Source organism: Alligator sinensis, unplaced genomic scaffold (assembly GCF_000455745.1).
Source record: "Alligator sinensis unplaced genomic scaffold, ASM45574v1 scaffold741_1, whole genome shotgun sequence".
Taxonomy (NCBI): Eukaryota; Metazoa; Chordata; order Crocodylia; family Alligatoridae; genus Alligator; species Alligator sinensis.
The window spans coordinates 450254-461437 of record NW_005842212.1 but is presented as its reverse complement, the minus strand read 5'-3'; positions in this window follow the sequence as shown (position 1 = coordinate 461437).

Here is an 11184-nt window from a genome sequence, read left to right as displayed (position 1 = left end):
AGGCCGGCCCGCGACCCAGAGCAAAAGAGAAGGGTCCCCCCGGACCCCAGCCGTGCAGGACGGACCCCCGCCCCCGCCCCCGGCACACTTCGTTAGGTGATGGGAGTGACTTGGTTGCAGAGCAGAGCAGGGTCTGTACAGCGCCTGGCACGGCTGGCCCTGACCTGGCGGCGGCCGCTGCTGGCAGGGAAATAAGAGTAATTCATGGAGAGCAACTTTTGCGGGGAGATGATAGATAGATACCTAGATAACGCGTGTATGTATGTACATGTGTGCATGTGTGTATGGGTACATATTTTTTTTTGGCTATATGCGCTTTGTCACATGGCCATGATAAACATACTGCTTTTGGGCCTCATTGTTCACGTCTGACTTTCCAGTAGTGTAGCAGCTGAATAAATACAGAAATGTACTTTATCGGGGTTATTTGCAGCTTTCTTCGGTTCACCGGCTGGTTTTGCAGCATCCGAAGAGGCTGCCTTGCCTCCTCGTTGGCATCCCTGGTTTGTGGTCTCCTTCCCAGTAGGTTGATTCACAGGTATATTTGCATAGTTTGCATCCCAGGCGGTATTTGCACATGAAGGTTTCCTCACCAAGCTGTCACTGGTTCTTTGCCTGTGCCGTTTTTCCAGAGCATTCCTGTAAATAGCTGCTCCTGCAGTGATTTAGGGCCCAATCCTTACATGCTTCACTCCTGCGATTCTGATGGGGTTACAAAGGCGTGTGGTGGGTGTAGGGCAAAGCCCCAAATGTACTGGAATAGGGTAAAACCATAAGAAAAGTGGTACTGGTTACTGCTGGAGACCACACTGCAGGTCTGATCCACCTAGGCAACATCATTTCCCTATTCCCTATTTGCCCTTGTTTTGGTTTACACTGATCTTTAGAAATGATAAAAAGAAAATGATTTTTTATTTTTTTTTGCATTAAAGATACCCTTATGGGTAGAAGATTTATTAATGAAGGAGGAAGAACTATTTGTTAACCTTCTCTTTTGGTATTTTTCCTTTGATGCCACTTTTCTTTCGAGTCAGTCTTTTCCTGGGTTTTTGAGAGCTACTATTGAGTAGCTCTTCTTACTTGCAAGCCTGTATACTTTCATCAGTTCAGCTCCAGGGCTGGTAACGCTCCAGCTTTATTTTTATTGGCCTCGTAGTTTAAACTGATGATGTGGCTCTTTTACATTCCCTGAGTCCCATCCCGTTCTGATTGAATCATTGGATGTTCTGTCATTGACTTTAATGGCAGAAGGAGCAGGCCATATGTTTATAACCAAAGTCTCGTGTGCATGTGTCAGAGAGACTAAGGAGCAATCATATGCTGTAAATATGCAGCACATAATTAACCAGCCAATAATAGCATGTAATAATTGCAATGGAATCTTTTTTTTTTTTAAAAACTGGAGGTTAGAAAACTTGCTTAATCTGGATAACAGCTGTCCTAGAGGAGAGTGATATAAACAAGGAGTAATAAGATACAGTAATCCATGGAAGTTTTATTTCCATACAGAAATTAAGTCCTATCGGTGGTTGCTGTTATCATCTTGCCACAGCTGACTACATTCAAGGAAATTCATGGGCTCCTTGTACTGCCAGAGCTGCTTTTACCTACAACTTTTTTAAATTCATGGTCCATCTAACCCTGGAAAGCCTGTTAGGACACACTGGTTTCTGTAGGAACAGCTCACTACATAGCAGCCAGCTGCCTCTCCTCCTAGCCCAGTACTCACTTACAGCTGAACTGACCAGGCTTGGGGGAGGAGGAACAGCCTGTGGCACACGTCCGGAGCTGTCAGGACACTAAACCCACTCTGTCAACATGTCCTAATCCTCCTCAGAAACATCCCTTAAATAGAAGAAAATCAGAAACATGCTCAATGTCATGTACAACATAGGCTCAATATCAAGTGATAGGGCCAGATCATCACCTGGTATAAATCATTATTCCACCGAATTCAGTATGGTAAATCCTGGCCGTGTTGAAGTGAAAGAAAGTTTTTCCATTAACTTCACCGGAGCTAGGATTTGGCTTGATATAGAGACAATTTATACTGAGGCTCTGACCCATGGCTTCTTAAGCAGGACTTAACCATTACTGCCTGGATTATACTTTGCATCCCAAACTTCCCAGGGAAGACATTCCTACTCCACAATAATAGACCCAATGCCTTCCCACAGAGAAAATGGATATGGACACAGTCAGACGATGTGGCTCAAAGTATGCACAGCACAAGAGAGTATCAGTAAGCGGCACAATTCAAAATACAAGAAGAGAAACTCTTGCACTTATCCCTTCAGGACGCTGCACTGATAGTACCACACTAGCACTACCCAAACTGGTATGAAATTCTCCTCAAAGCAAAGCTTTCCTTGCAACTAGAAGCGCTGACTGAGTAACCCAATGTAGGCAGTCCAAACCACCTAGCACCCAGACCAGCTCTGCTGAATAAAGTCATGTAATGCGATGGACGTGGAGGCCTCATTCTTTGCTGGTTGAGCCTTTCAAGACTTTAAGGCCTTGTCTGTACCACCTGAGTGTAATGCCAGGAAGCACCATGCTGAGACATGCTGTGCTGGCTCTACACACCCCTTCTCACCATGCTGAGGCTGATGGACATGCCCTAAAATGTCTTTATAGCCCTAAAATGTCTTTATACACCAGAACCTGCCAAGCTCAGCCTAAGACTTGGCATTACTAGAGCTGCACTCTAAGCCATGATATTTTCATCCAACCCAATCCTTAAGCCTTCATTCAGGGAAACTGCCATTGATTTCAATAAGAGCAACTACCCTGTATTGGTTCATTGTTCTTGTTAGCTTCAGCCTCTGAGCACACCTCAGAGTTAATGACTGAGCGGAAGTCTTGGCCATCCTTGTTTTTCTCAGGAGCACAAGGAGGCAAAGAGGATTCAGTTGGATCCACCCAGGCAACTGGAGTGAAACTATGTCTACAGTCCAAAGCAAGCCTGACGCACTTGGAGATATAGCTAAGCCAGCTTTAAACAAGCTAGGTCAGGTAATGATAGTAGTATGGGGCTCAGCACAAGGTAACACCCCCCCGCTTTTTACCCAGGTTGTACATTCAAAGCCAGTTGAGGGATCTCCACAGGAGCTGCAGTGTAACCATACCCTGAGAATGCAGATCACCTCTTCCTCATAGTACCTTTAACTCAGTTCAGTCAAATGGAAATGTCTCTGTGTCACTAGCAGCTGCTGTGAAAGATGCTTAAAAAATAAATGTATAATAATGTCCGATGCCTATGTGTTCAGAAATCCTGTGCATTTTACAGGAGAAATCAGTCTCTTGACATTACTGAAAAGAAGAAGGAACTATTTGGCATTATACTTTCTCCAAAGGTTGTATCAGTCCATCTGTTTTTGAGCAGAATTCCCTCACTAAAATTCCTGTGGGGAGACCCATTTAGAATCTGGTGGCTTCACGTGGCCCCATGCAAAAGGTTTTTTTCCCCATAAACCTAAGGAGAACCTTTATTTCTGACCTCACTATTGGTGACTAAGATACATTTCTGTGAACTGTATAATCAACTGCTTTTTATTTTCATGCAGATCACCATCTTGTGCTTTCACTTCTAACCAATATGCCTAGTTTGTGGCTATGTAACATTTTTAAGCTTTACAAAAATAAAGAAAAGGAAAAATTAGAAGTTGTGTGCCAGTTCTTTTTCTCCACAGCTGGAAGCTCCAGGCCCTCTATTGTTTGAACCTTTTTTTCCTGTTACGTGGCAGTACTATACTCTACCTAGAAAAAAGGCATGTGTTTAATACTGATTTTGCAGCACTGCATGCCAAAAAGCAGCAGCTAGCTGAAACAGCCCTGTCCTTTTTTTCCCCTTTAGCCTAAGCTCAGTGATGAAAAGATAGATAAATCAGTGAATGTTCAAGCTTTCTTTGATGGGCTCATTTCCACCCATTTCTAAAGACAGGCAGGACTGACATTTCCAGTGCCAGAGAAACATCTGGAGGACAAGGCTAAAGAAACCCAATAAAAGCAGCAATAACAGGGTGAAACCCTTTGACCTGGGGAGCAAAAGAAAATGAGAGCAATATTGCAAATAAATAAAACCACATACAAATGGATGCAGATTGAAAGTCAGCTCAGGGTAGATGGTGCACACAAACACCTAAATACCAGCTATACCCAACATTATGACTTGGGTAATACATAGGCTTTTGCATAAGCCAAGCGCATGGGAATGGATGTGTCTCTAGCAGCAGCAGCAGCACTGTTTTCAGGATCTCTTCGACCAGTTAGCATGGCATGATATTGGATCTTTTGGGTGCAAAGTGATATCCTCCCATCTCATCTGCCTTGTACTCCCATGCAGTGCCTTCTTTTGATGGCAAGGCAGGCCAAGTCAATAAATAGGGGAGCGAACAGTGGGCTGATACTACAGGAGTGGTTTAACAGACAAGGTGGATGCTTATGCATTACACAGTCATGACATACAATTCATAAACAGTAATAGGAACAGGGATCAAACTTCAGGTGTCCCCTTTCCCACATACATAGCATAATCCAGTGGGAGAAGCCCGCGTGTGACGTTTTAGATGAGGAGTCCATTGCGCATTGGCAACTGCATGGATCTTGGTGGAGGAGAAACCTGTGTCCAGTGGCAAGGAGACCCAAGATGACTGGAGTAACTCTTCCACTGCAGCTTTCATCTGCCTTCACAGCCATTGAGAAGTATGCCTTCTTTATCCTCCTGCTCCACCGCTGAGATTTTTATGTTAAGTTGGACTGCTCTTCATCTGATACCTCTCCTTTGACCTTACCACCATGGGTGACCCTATCAGGAGTACAAGACTCATGATGGTGTTGCTCTTAGGGTCATCGGTACACGCAAGACTCTCCACCTCATCAGGATGGCTGTCCATGGAGAGGACCCACAATCACTGGGTTACAAAGTCAGCTTCCTCTTGTTCCCTCTCTCTGGCCCAACGCATCTTGAATCTTTTTCGGCATAATGTCGCAACTTCAAGAGAAGGAGTGAAGAGTGCCCCAACCAAAAAAACCTATAACCTGGTGGTTAGAAAACTTGGAAGTAGAAGATGGCACAATAGTGGCACATAGCCTAGGTCTCCTCTACTCTTAAGTAAACCTTCTAGCCAATGCGCTTTTGTATAAGAGATCACCCTTTCCCTCCAGTCACGTTTCTGAATTAAAGTGGCCATGGCTGCTGTGCAATTTAAGTCCCACCTTTGGCACCTAAGTGACTGATGAAAGATTTATGATGGAACAAAGACTTGAAACTCATTCTCCCAAGGCAGAAGCTAGTACACCTAATGAGTGGGCCACCCTTCCACTCTAAAAGTATCTAGCCACATGGCTGCAGATAGCTTTCCAAACATGAATACCCATAACATTGTGTTTGCTGAATCTACAGAGTGAGAAGAGCAATGGGACAGATCCTCAGCAGTAGCAGGACTGCACATGGTGCAAGTTGAGAGATAGAGGCAGTGATGCAAAAACGGTATAAAGATCATGCTTACTATGCACAAATCTGCTCCCCTGTAATGAGTGAAAGTACCCCCTGCTCAGAGATTCTGTTGTTTCAGAAATTTGCTGTCCCCCACACTTCTGAGTGCAATTTCCAACTTTTTCCCCCTTCATGCAACAAGGGATTACAATCCACTCATCATCAACTACTCCAGGATCCTCAGCCCGGCTTCAAGTTCCAGTGTATTCCTTCACTACCATGGCCAAATATGCTTTCTCTTCAATCAATTTTTCTTATCTCTGAAATGTCAAGTTAACTCTCTTTAGGAGTTAATATTTTGTTAAAATGTTCTCTCTCCCAACCAATGCCTGAATAACTAAAGCTCCTCATGAGAACTCAGTCTTGTTACTCTTCATCATCTCTGGTATTTAGTTTAGTCACTTTATCCTGATTTAATGGTCTATAGTAAATGCTTAATCTTAATTCCCCTTTACATTTAATCTCTCATCATAACTCATAAAATGTCACTGTTACCACATCCTTCATTAACTGCCTGTATTTAATTACTAGTATAATTGTTTTTTGATAAATCATGCAGCCCCTCCTCCATATTTTCACCTTGGCTCCTTCTGTGCAGATTTAGTGCCTCACTATTAATATTCCAGTCATGTGATTTATCCCAGCCTGTTCCCAGAATACTTCCTTTCCCTATATAAATATTTGAATGATCTTAATTTCAACTAATTAGTACTGGGACATTTGATTTCCCTCCTGAAAACTCTCATTTGTCACTATCCAGTTCCTTTCTAATTTATACGATACCTACGTTGAGGGGAGAAAATCAAATCAGCAAAAGAGCCAAATTCTATTTACCTTTCTTTTTTTCATGTTTGCATGTAAAACAAGTGGCAGACTGACAGCCCTGAAGACTGAAACCTCCTATTAATGCACTGCACAGGGGCAGCAGCATGCCTCAAGCCTGCAGAGGAAGGAGGTTGCAGTGTTAGAGAGGTAGCTAAGAATTTGGGTTCAGTTCCCAGGGCTGCCTTAGACTGGGGTGAGATGCTCTATCTTCATACCTCAGTCTCCCACATGCAAAATAGTAACTTCATAAGGCTGTTGTGAGGATGTCATAAATGCTAACCAAATTATTTGTATTTCCTATCAATTGACATAAACCCATTCCATAGTTAGTTCATTGTGCTGGCCCATTCAGTCTCCACTGACACTGCTACAAAGCTATGCATCCTTGTGCGTTTTGTGAGAAGAGCACTAGTCCACAGGGAATCGGACTGACACCACCAGACTTGTTCTGTTTAAGTCACAAAACTACCACCAAGCAGTAATAACTTCCCATTACTATGAACCTCAGACCACTGGCCTAGTGGTGAAAAGCTTTACATCTAATTGTCCAAGGCATGCAGACTCCTTACTCGAACCTGTCTTTCATCTTGTAAGTAAAGCAACGTCCCCTCTGTCTGTTCCTTTAGGAAATGCTGGATCAGAGAAAGCTTTGGAGTTGCAACCTTGAAACCCCTTCCTGTGGGCTTTACTGACATGAGTAACCCCTTATCTTTAGTTATAACTAAAAATGTGTACAATATTTTGGATTCTGGTTGTCAAAGTCTGTTGCTTCTACACTGCAGTTGCCCCTAAACTACACTTGGTAGCATGTTGGGATATGTTGAAATCAGTGGTTATTACTAGAGTTTGGCATGAAGGGGAGGAGCTGTTTGCAATGGAAACTGGTTCCATTTACATTTTCACGATTTACATTTTCACTGTGGAAATCTGGATACAGAAATAGTTTGGCTGCAAACCAAAATTTTACAAATATTTGGTTTTGACTGAAATAATTTGGGTTTTGTCCCTTTAGCTTTGGGGCGGGGAGGGGAAGAATCAACATTTTCCACAGAGAAGAGACATTTTCTGCAAAACAATCAGTTAATCAACATTTTAATTTCCTGTTAAAAATCAGTTTTGATGGAAAAATGTCAACAAGTCCTAGTTATGGCTTTGTGAGAAAGAAATAGCCCCAGAGGCATCTCAACCATGTATACTACTATGCCCTCTTAAAGATCTCACATCCTCTTTCTCCTATCCACATGGTGAAGTTAACAGGCTGTTCAAGCCCATAGATTCTTCTGTTGTGTCAGGGTGCATGAGAACAGTATGTTTTAAGAAATAAGACAAAAGTAACTCTTTATTACTGTATCTTCCAGGAAACACTTCTGGAATGACAGTGTGAAAATAAACAGAAATCTAATTGTGACCCAACATAAAAGACAATATCTGCCACAAATAAATGTTATTTATTATAAATCATAAGAGCTTTTCTATAAGGTGAAACAACATCAGGATTTTCTGCTTTCAAACTCTTCTTGAAATGAAACACTGAAATTTCATTTTAAAATCTCCTTTTTCATAACTGCAATTCTGATAATGGAGGCTTTTCAGAAATATGAGTTATCTTTTCTCTAAAAAATAAATCCGAGTTTAAGAAAAAAAGCATATTTGAGATCCTTCAGCATATTAGTATCTGAATTATTATATTACAATGGTACTGATAAGTCCCTATGGAGTTAGGAGGTCTATTGTATTGAAAAACACATAGTATGACCACCCCCGCTGTAAAGAGCTTACAGTCTAACTACACTAGACAGAGATGTACAGAAAAAAAGGCACAGGCAGTAAAGTGATTTTCCCAAGATCAGAAAGGAGTTCAGTGGCATAGATGGGAGTACAATGACAGCCCAGGGTTGGTATCCACTGTGCTATTCCACCTATCATACTAAATCAGGGGTGGGCAAAATGCGGCCCGAGGGCCAGTTGCGGCCCACCAGGCCATCCTATCCAGCCTGCGGGGCCCCTAAAAAATTTAGAAAATTAATATTGATCTGCCCCTGGCTGCCTGTCATGCGACCCTCGATGGCTTGTCAAAACTCAGTAAGTGGCCCTCCGTCCGAAATAATTGCCTGCCCCTGTACTAAATCATTGTGTAATCCTAAAAAAATGTATCTAGTTATGCTGTTTTAATGGTTCTTGGTTTATGCTTACAAGCAACTGGCTGAATAATTGGCTATTCCCCCTAGCAATGGTAAACTCCATTTCCCTTCTCCGATTCTTACCACCTCACTTCATTAACTCATGAGATACAGGTGTATTTGCAAATTAAAAACTGAAATGACCCAATTTGTTCATTTTGTAAAAAAATCCTTCTTTTCGGCTTAGTGAGAGCCTTTACAGTGAACAGGAGAAAACTGTAACTAATTGCATCTTCAGACAGGAGTTTTAGCCTTAAGCAGTAGCAGAGATATTGCATTCATATGATGGCACCAGCGCTTGACTCAGAGAAGTCCTTACAAATTAGGTTATGGAAAATTTACTGCCAGCCAGAAACTCATATTTGAAGAGATTTCTCATCGGTCATGGAGGTGACACTGTTTCTGTAGCTTGCTGTTTGAGTACTATAGGTGGCAGGGAAGAAGGAAAGAGATACAGCAGACTACTGGGATTCTTAGAAGGAAGTTTTCTGTGCTAATAAGTGCTGGGGCATTGTGGAATCTACTGAGAAGCAAGAAGATTTTGCCACCTTGAGGTGACTCCAGCAGAAGCACACAGCTTAAAACCGAAAGAAACAGATCCTTCTCCAAGTGATGAACTGATAGAAGTAGTTTTCTCTCATCTTCCTCTTTTCCCCCCCGCAACATGAAGGTTTAGCTTTGTTTAATCCATTACCATCCTCTTTTACTTATGTACCATGTTGAATTTTCATTGCCTTCAATCTGTAAAACTGTATGTGTATTACAGGGAGTGGTATGGAGGACTCCAAAACCCATTTGGGTCCTACTGACTCTTTCCAGGTTGGGATGAAGGAGCTGGGAAGGGAGCACATCCAACCAACACAGAGGTAAGCAATTTGCATCACCTGGGCAGTGGGAAGTTAAGGAAGACTGAGTTTTTTGGGAACACTGTGGAACTGAACTATGATTTGCCTCCTCCCCCCCCACCCCAACCCTGAGGGCAAACTATAAGGCCTGTCCCCACAGTACCTATGCACCCAGTATGCCAATCCCTAGGGTGATTGCGTGAACTCAATACTAAATGTCAGTAAAAGGAACAGCTTGAAAAATCTCTAGTAATCCTGGGCTATTATTGAAGTAAGGTTGTAAAACAATAAAACATTCTTGGCTATTCCTCAGTGTATTCTATAAATGATGCATTAGGGCATCGTCTGTAATATGAATAGCCCTTACTTGAGTGGGCACATTGTATGTTTGCCTTACAAACTAATAAAACTTGATTCATACAAAAAATGAATTGTGGTTCGAGGGAGGCTGCTCTTGAACTGCTACTTCCAGTCTGAGGGAACAGTAAAGCAAGCTGATATAAATGGAAATTAAGGAAACAAATTCAGATGGCATAATAAAAAGCAATTTCCACCTGGAAACTCGGAGCTGGAGAAAAGCTGGCTTGTTGCAGCAAAGACAGATCATGCATTAAGTATTTCAGTGACCCTGGGGAGCACAGAATGAAATCTGGATGTTTCTAATTACCTTTCCTCATTTCCACATATGCAACAACATCACTTTCAGGCAGATATTCAACTTTCAATGATTCTCTGGTTGATTTCTGCTGCAGTTTTAAGTGGCAGTGACAAGTGGATCACAGGGTTTGTCCTGTGACCTGAAACTTAGTTAGCGATGTTCTTGGCTCTGTGGTCCTCTGCATTGATTATATGGTGTGGGGGGGCCTGACTGCTCTTCCCCTTGGTAACAGTGAGGAGCAGAAGTAACCCTACTGAATGTAGTGCAGTGACCCTGGTGTGCAATAGGTGTCAATAAAATCAGAATCAGATAACTTCAATGCTTTAGATTAAGTTCCCAAGCATATTTTCCTGTGAGTTCAGCTGTCTGTACTTAATAATGTCCCCATCTCTAATCTGAAGCTATTGACAATTATTCAAAGTGCATTTTATAGTCAAACATCAAAGAATCTTGTCATGCAGAAAGCAAAGGAAAGCAGTAAAAATCTGAACTCTATCTACTAAACTGTGACTTCCTACCTGTTTACTCAGGTATTATGAATTCATTTTTGGTATTGTGCTGTTTGAGGTTCAAAACAGTTAAACTGGGATGTAAGGTTTTATTGATTTGTTTTTACTTCCATTGAAATGAGGTGATGCTACATAAAGGATGGTACAGCAGTGATTAAACCACATCTGTTTCACATTTTCAAGCAAACTGTTCCACCTATAATAACTTATGTGTTCTGTCTTCCTTTGCCGGCAGCATATGCAAGAGTCTGGGAGAGAGTCTGGTCTATGTATCTTGTCTACAGCACACAAAATTCTTTCTTGAAGAGCAAGAGTGGCTTCTTAAAATCATCATCAGCCTACCAGTGTGCATTTCAGCATTGCTCTGGAAAATGAAAACAGTGCAATGGACCTTGCTGGGCTTCCTGCAGCTCCCTCCAGTTAGGAGGGATGTTTTCATTGAGTAGAGAGAGAGAGAACAGCCACCAGAAATAGCTCAGCTTTACCCCTCGTTTATCTGTTGTTACTATTCCTGTTTGGAAAAAGCTAAATGTATTTCTTCCAGAGCAGTGCACAAGTTCACAGAGGTTCAAACTCATTTAGCCCGGTAGCAGAGAAAGTCTTAACTGCTTTCTGTTAAGAACTGTGCCAGCTGCAGATCGTATCTGCTTCACGTGGTATAGTTTTATTA